Raw genomic sequence first — 7838 nt, 5'->3', positions numbered from 1 at the left:
TCTACATATGCATACTGTTATACTAATCTTACCTGGATTCCGATTTCAGGTGTGCCGGTCAACCTGACTGGAACTGAAGCTGAGCGGCGGATTACTGGCTCCTAAACCATAAAAATCACAACGCTATAAGTGACACGCTAAATCACTTCCCGGGGACTAAAACTAGGAACTAAAAGTTTCCCTATCGATAAAAAGCATGGCAATACCCCCTAAAACATAAAAACGAGGAAAACACGGGTTCTGAAAAATTCCCCAACCGGTAGACCGGTTGCCCAACCGGAATTCCGGTTCTGGGAAATTCAGGACCCTCATCCGGAATTCCGGATGCACAACCGGAATTCCGGTTCCTCGCAGGCAGCAACATCAAATTTTCATAACTTGCACAATTCAACCCCAAATCATCTCAAACTTTCCAGACATGTTCTATACCTTCCCTAGAACATTTCTAAGGCCTCAAAGTAACCCAGAAATCACAGAAGCAAAAATCACCATTGGAGCTCAAGCTTTGAGTTCTAAACTCAAACTTGAGCAAATCCACCTAAACAAGCATTCCACTAGCTTAATTCTACTTAAACTAGCATAAAATCACCTCTGGAAACTAATAGAAACTACAGCAACAACACAGAAACAGATTCACTATATTTTCCTCCAAAAATCACATTTTTGTAAAGAAAACTCAAACTTTAAACAATCTATCCAACATGCTTTCAACACAGCTCAATTAACATCAATTAACATGCTTTAAACCACATAAATTAACAACAAAATCACAGCAGCAACAACAACTAAAAATCATGCAAGAATCATCATATTTTCATCAAAATTCAAGAGAAAACTAAAGAAGCTAACCTAGCTTGAAGATTGCTTAGCTTTGGATGAGAATCCACTAGAAAATCAAAGCAAAAATCCACCCTTTTTCACCCACATGCACAGCCGAGAGAGAGAGGAAAAGAGAGAGAGCTTTGAGTGAAATTTTGGAAATTTTCTTTCTTTTTCTAAACTTAGTGATTTTTTTTGATAAAAAGAGAAATGAAATAAACTACATGCAATATTCATTTCAGCCAAGATAATTATTTAAAATAAACATTTAATCCATTTAATAAATCACATAAGACAAAACACTAATGGGGCAAAAAGACCATTTTGCCCCTCCACCATAAAATCACATAAAAAATCACTAAAGGGGTATTTTTGGGAAATTCTAAATTCCCGGCCATTCCCGACATTCCCAATGTCTAAAACCCGTCCCCAAACTACTAACATACTAAGTTGTGATTTCTACTGAGCCAAACGCCGAGTTCCAAAATACCGGACACCGGAAATGCAAAATATGCAAGCTACTGAATAACATAAATAACAGTATAATAAATTATTTCAATAGCTATAAATAATCTCATAATTAATCATAAACAACTGATAATTTCCAAATTAACTAAGCGGGCTTTACAAAGGTAGTCGCCTTCATAAATTTATTGATTCTACTCAAATTCATCTTAAATTTCTCACACTAGCAGATGAACGAAATAATGTTCTCAACCCTGTCTTTGAGGATTGGGTACAATAAGACATCCTCTTAGTTTCTTGGCTTCTTTCTTCCATTTTTGAGAAAACTAACAATCAGATGATTGATGATGACACCACAAATCAAATCTGGAAAGCTCTTCATGAGTATTATACTACTTTTAATGCTGCTAATGTTAGCCTGTACAAGTCTCAACTAAGAAATACCAAGATGCTAGGCTCTTTAAATAACAATCTACTGAAGATCAAAGGTATTGTGGACCTCCTTGATACTTTTGGTCACAAACAGACAACTTAAGATCACATCAAAGCCATTTTCAATGGCCTTCCTCCTGAATATGATGTGTTTGTCACATCTGCTACCTCCAAAAAAGATGCATACTCTGTTGCCGAGATCAAGGCCTTACTCATGGCTTAATTTGCAAGGATTTACAAGAATGCTAAAAGTCTTGATATCAACAAAGGAGAGGTAAGAGCTTAACTATTCACAAGGTCATAAACAAAACACTTGAAATTTGATATGTTCCCTCCAGTGATCAAATAGTTTTATTGCCTAACCAAGAGCTTAGGTAATCACAAGTTTAATTTCTAGTAGACAAACATGGTGTAGTTGAGACACCATAAAGTTTGAGGTGAGATGTAAAGAAATGAAAATTACCCTCATGCTTCTAGAAGTGAGATGCTGTCATAACAAACTTTGGTATCCTATAAGTAACAAACAATGATTGTATAATTGAAATATCAATATATATACAGGAAGGTTTAAAACATTATATGTGACATCTCATATGAGTTTTTTTTTTTTACATTTTCTTTGCTTTCTCATTTTTTTTCTTCATATTTTGTAGTTTTAGTTAAATTTTCATTATTTAATACACACTCATTCATAATTCATTATTATCAATATTATGTAACCGAATATGTTTCCCGAGATTTTTAGAAACAGATTGAAATAATAGGAACTAAAGAAATAATTAACAACAGAGAAAGTATGATAAGAAACACACATATTTTTTTACGTGATTGGTGCGTTAACAAGCCTTAGTCTATGAGTTACTTTTATTAAGTAGTGTCTTAAATAGAATAATCTCAGAAGTACATAAAGTGTATGTTTTTATTTTTTCCTGAGCAAAAGTACGTAAGAGAATTCAACCCCTAATCATGAGATTAGTTGGATATTTATAGTGATTGGAGAATTACATTCAGGTTTCCCCTTTTCCCTCTACCGAGGAGTTTACAACTGAATAATGTCCATGATCTTACTCATGAAGTCCAACCCATGAAGGGTAAAACTTGCTGACTAGGCGAGTCGGGCTTGAATTGATCAGGTCAAAACCGTATCTGATTATAATGAGAGAATATTCTGAAAAAACTGCCCTACGCTTATTATGGGAAGTTTCCTTTTCATCGCGATATGATATTATTTTCTAATATGATAACTGTCCTTCCCTTATTTATAGGAGAGAATAAATAGGGAAAGTGGAAGAGTCCTCTAGGAATAGTGCACCTTACCCTTCCGACCCCACGACTCCAGAACTGTCCTTTGGGCTCGACCTGTAGAAGGCGGAAGGTATCCTGAGTACAAAGCCAAGATAACTCCTAGAAGGACATATTAAGATGGGCTTTGCCTACCTTACCATTGATGAGGGTCTTACTGATGGGTCTGAAATGTTGACATGGAATCCACATGTCCCCTCCTGAAACGCGAATAACATTTACCCCCCAAGCTTCCAAGATGCTGTTCATGATAAAAGCTTGCTCTAATCTCTACATCTTGATGCGTGGATATTAGAAGAATAAAAATAATGATTCTTCCCAAATTACTCAACCATAGAAGTTGGCTTTCATCTGTCATGATGATGTGTCCACGTGGTAATTGAGCATTGGCTAGAACACAGTTATCGAGGAGTTATCTTTCAGGAACGACTATATTTTGATTGCTGCTCACTAACTGGCACAAAAATTAAAAAAAAAATAATTTTCATTATTAGTTCATCCTTGATTTTGAAAGGCATTAAATGTGGAGATATTCATAGATCTTTAGTTTCCCTGATTGTTGGATGAGGATTGCACTTTTGTGCCAAAAAAATCGTGGCCATCCACTCATTCCTGAGGAGGATCATTGTCTTGGGTTATAAATACCATTGGTAACCTTCAGTTACCACTTTTGCTTTCTTTTCCAAATTCTCTAACTCCCAAATCGCACTAGACTTCCTACCATCGAAGAACTTTGAATCGCAGTTAAGGAAAATCATTTTGGAAGAGGTAATAGATTACTGCCTTCGCCGGTTGCTGAGAATTAGGGCTCATGAATATCCCTATCTTCTATTGCTACTGATCAGGACGACTACCGTAGAGGAGATAGCAAGCCTAGACTTTGGGAAGGAAATTGACTCATTGATCGCCTCCGTTTCTCATCTTCAAGAGAGGTTCGATCATCTTCCTGAGCCGAACCCAACAACAATAAGTTTAAACCTCCCCTTGTTTGCACTAGGTACGTCCTTTCTGTTCATGTATTATACTTTTACAAATTTGCTTATTTTGATTTATATATGCACCCTCTATTTGAGATGAAATTTGGGTTTTATCATCTGTGTGAATATCACCGTAGGCAAACTTATGAATTATAAATGGCTTCTATCCTCAAATTTTTTGTTTAGGAATTTCATTAAATACGCTGGCAAATTTTTTGCCCAAAATCCTTAAGATTCAGGGGTGACTGCTAGTTTGTGTTGTCTTCTGATTTGAAACAAGCAACCCCTTGGAATAATCTTTTTTTAAGTAGTATGTCTAGTTGGGACCTCTCGAAGTAGTTTATGGAGAGAGGACCCTCATCTTTCTTTCTATACTAGGTAGTTAGGGTAGCTAACTTCTTGGTTTTCCTTCTTCCTGTATAGAAACCATGACAAAGCCTTCTCGTCGAAAGGAAGTTGACTCAGAGGAAGAGACAAAGGAAACTCGTAGGGCTCCCCAAGTGGTTCTGAATGACAGTCTGTGGGAGATAGACTAGCATGTCAACTTGTTCAAGAAGTACAACAACTTGAGGAAATATGAAACCCCATGGGGGCTTCAAAGTGTTCTAGGACTATTTCTGAATAGGCTCTCTATAGTTGGTGAGAGGCCTAGCTGGTGCGCAGAAGGAGGCTTCAGCGTATGGAGCTGGGCCCATATCAAGATGGGGGCACACTTGCCCCTAAGGTTCTATTTTGTTGAATGATGCACCTTGTCTGGAGTAGCACCCTTCCAGTTCATCCCCCAAGTATATTGTCTTCTAGTGAGATGGTATGTTTTTTTGTGTTAAACAAGGCAAACCTGTGCTGACGCCAAAAGAGATCTTGTACTTTTACTAGATCGAATCCCAACTGATGAGGCCTCACAAGGACAAGGTCGGCTTCTATTGGTTGTAGCGATACAACACAAGTGTCCCTTGCCCAACTAGTCATATACAATACATGCAAGACTTCCAGGACTATATCTTCTCCACTTTCAGCTTCCCATTGAGGAGGGTCTCCACCATCAGTTTGGACTTAAGTCTTGTAAGTAAGTTTTGATTCCAATTTTGACTTACAAAACTCTATTTTCCCTACATACTCATTGTTCTTATTCACTACTATTTTCTGGGAGAGAGAGTTAACTTCTACAAATCCTTCTTACCCTAGGGGTTATAGGTTGAGAGCCTGGTGACCATGACAAATCTTTGGGAAGTGGGTCTCATTGCCCCACACCAGGATATAGCTCACCTCTCCATGAAGGAGACAGTTAAGGATGCTTTTAAGGGGGACCCTAAAGAGGTTAAGGAAGCCATTACAGTGATTACTGCCAAGGAGGCTTTATGGCGGTTAAGGCTGATAAACAATGGCTGGAGGATTGGAGGAAACAATTCCCTGCAAGCATGAGTGAGGTTGAAGAACTTTCCATCCATTTCAAGGATGTGATGCCCAATGAAGGTGCTCGGGGAGCGAGCACCTTCATTGGGCTCCCACTGTGTCTGATTTTGAGATGGCCACTCAGTGTGGATTTGATCCATACTTCTTGAATTTAGACCGTCATAGGTATTCTTTTAGTAGATATGTAGATAGGGTAGACTGCATTGTCCACAGTCCTAACCACTTTATCCCTCCTGTGCACCATCATGTCCGAGTGTATGCATTTAGCATAATCTACTTTCCCAAATTCTTCTAGTACGAAACCAATTTAGGTCGGGAAGACATTGCTCTGTTTGTTAGGGGAAAAGCCAATTATGCTAGGATTAATGGTTTGAACCTTCGTGAAGTCTTGCATGTTTATATGTTACAAACTTCATGCATTTTGTTTAATTTCTTTTAATGATTACTTTGTGTGCTTTATGCTGATCAACCGACCACTCTCTAGATGGGGCTTCTAAAAAAGTTCTTAAGCAGTGCCCATGCCTGTTCTAACAAGGTTAGGGAGATTGTCCAAGGCGGTAATGTTGGTAGAAAGAACCAGGCCTCCAAAAGTGGAGCCCAGAAGCTAACACCCACAGTACTAAACCTAGAAGCTGTTCTGAAAGGCTCTGGTCATGGAGACAACATCCACTACCATCGTGGATCTTACCAAACCTGCCTATTTGTGGAGCCTCTGAACAAAGTTCCCTAGAGTATTTTGAAGAAGATAGTTTTGATTGTGATGGGCCCATCAAACCCATTAAGAAGCCGGCTGGCCCTTCTGATGATGGAACAAATAAGAAGGTGAAGATGGAAGCCAAAAATAAAGTCCCGCAGCTAACAGCCTTGAGGAGGCAGGTTACATAATCTCGATCCTTGAAGGGAACATCCTCTTTCGATGATGGGAAGCCTCCAAGGTGAAGTACTCATTCGTTAAGGGACAAGCTGGACCTTCCTCCCACAGCCCCAGCGCCTACAGTGATTCCGGCCATTTCGACCCAATTATGAAGGTTAAGGACTAAACTGCCTCTGTTGCCACCGGCAGCGTTCACACTTCCTATCAAACTCGTACAGTTGACGGAAGGGGAGGAAGCCAGACTGGAAGCAGTGGATAAATTTTATCAATAAAGGTGCAGCTCTAAGGTTGAGGAGATGAGGAAATTGTCTACTGTCATCTCTTCCAAGCGCAATGCTGAATTTGCTGATTATGACAAATGGAATGAGACTGCTCCTCCATGCATAAACAGGGTTGAACTGATAACGAAACTTTGTCCATGCATTGGGACTTATTTGTCACCATTTTTGGCAGATCTATTGGAGCAGAACGCTACCACAAGCTATAGGCTTAACGCTGATAGATTCGCCATGATGGCTAGTAGGGACTTGAGGTACGTGACTAACTCCGTGAGGACTCAGGCCAATGATGTAAGTTCGATACTCTTCTAACTCCAATAAGGTTTTGGGGTTTCCATATTATTTAAGCCTACTTATGTTCCTTCCATTGTAGATTGGTTTGATGGCAGAGAGGATCTACTCCGTGATCAGCTAGTTGGCTTACGACATGGAGATGGTGAGAGCTGTACATGACAATGCTAAACAAAGGAGGGAGGAGGCAGAGAAGGCCTTAGCTGATGCCAATGCCAACATGGAGACTACCACAACGCAGAGGGTGTCCGAGTATATGGAAAAGTCCTTGTGTCGATAGAAGATAGCTACCAAGACGGAGAGGGAACTCAGAGACAAATACAAAGACCTACACTCCAAGGCCCTCTTGCGCGTTAAAGAATTGGAAGCCGATGTGCAGCAGGCCAAGAAGGTCATGCGGTAAGCCAATGTTGGGTTTTGTGCTCTAAATAAAACCCATTTCAATATAATCAGATTTACTAATTAATAAAGATCAAAAATCATTTAATGTTGCATGGTTCACATGATTTATTTCATGATTTATACTTAATGTATAAATTTAATTAAGTCCAGAATATATATATAAATATATATTTATTCATGATTATAGTGTCGTTAGCACTGTGGAATATAATCATGATTATATGTTAAAAAGTTTTATTTTCATGATTTGATAGTTCACTGGATTTAGACTGACGTGATAATCGGGGATAAGGTATACTTACACCTTGGATAAGTGTTATGTTCTTTCCAGGGTATTGGCAAAGTTTACTAGTATTAGATCTATGGATTATACATTGGAAGGGACCGATATTGATCTTGGATAAGATATCATAAACTTACCGTTATATCTTCCTAAGTAAATATCAATGGTTGATCTTAGGTGTATGGATATTAATCTTGATATGGTTAGGTTCAATCTTAGTTGTATTATTTATGTTCTTCAAGATGTTTATGGAAGCCAACAAATGGTTCTGGCGGATATTTACATCTCGGGAACATGGTAGT

Source organism: Cannabis sativa, chromosome 9 (genome assembly GCF_029168945.1).
Source record: "Cannabis sativa cultivar Pink pepper isolate KNU-18-1 chromosome 9, ASM2916894v1, whole genome shotgun sequence".
Classification (NCBI taxonomy): Eukaryota; Viridiplantae; Streptophyta; class Magnoliopsida; order Rosales; family Cannabaceae; genus Cannabis; species Cannabis sativa.
Note: the sequence above shows the minus strand (reverse complement) of the source record.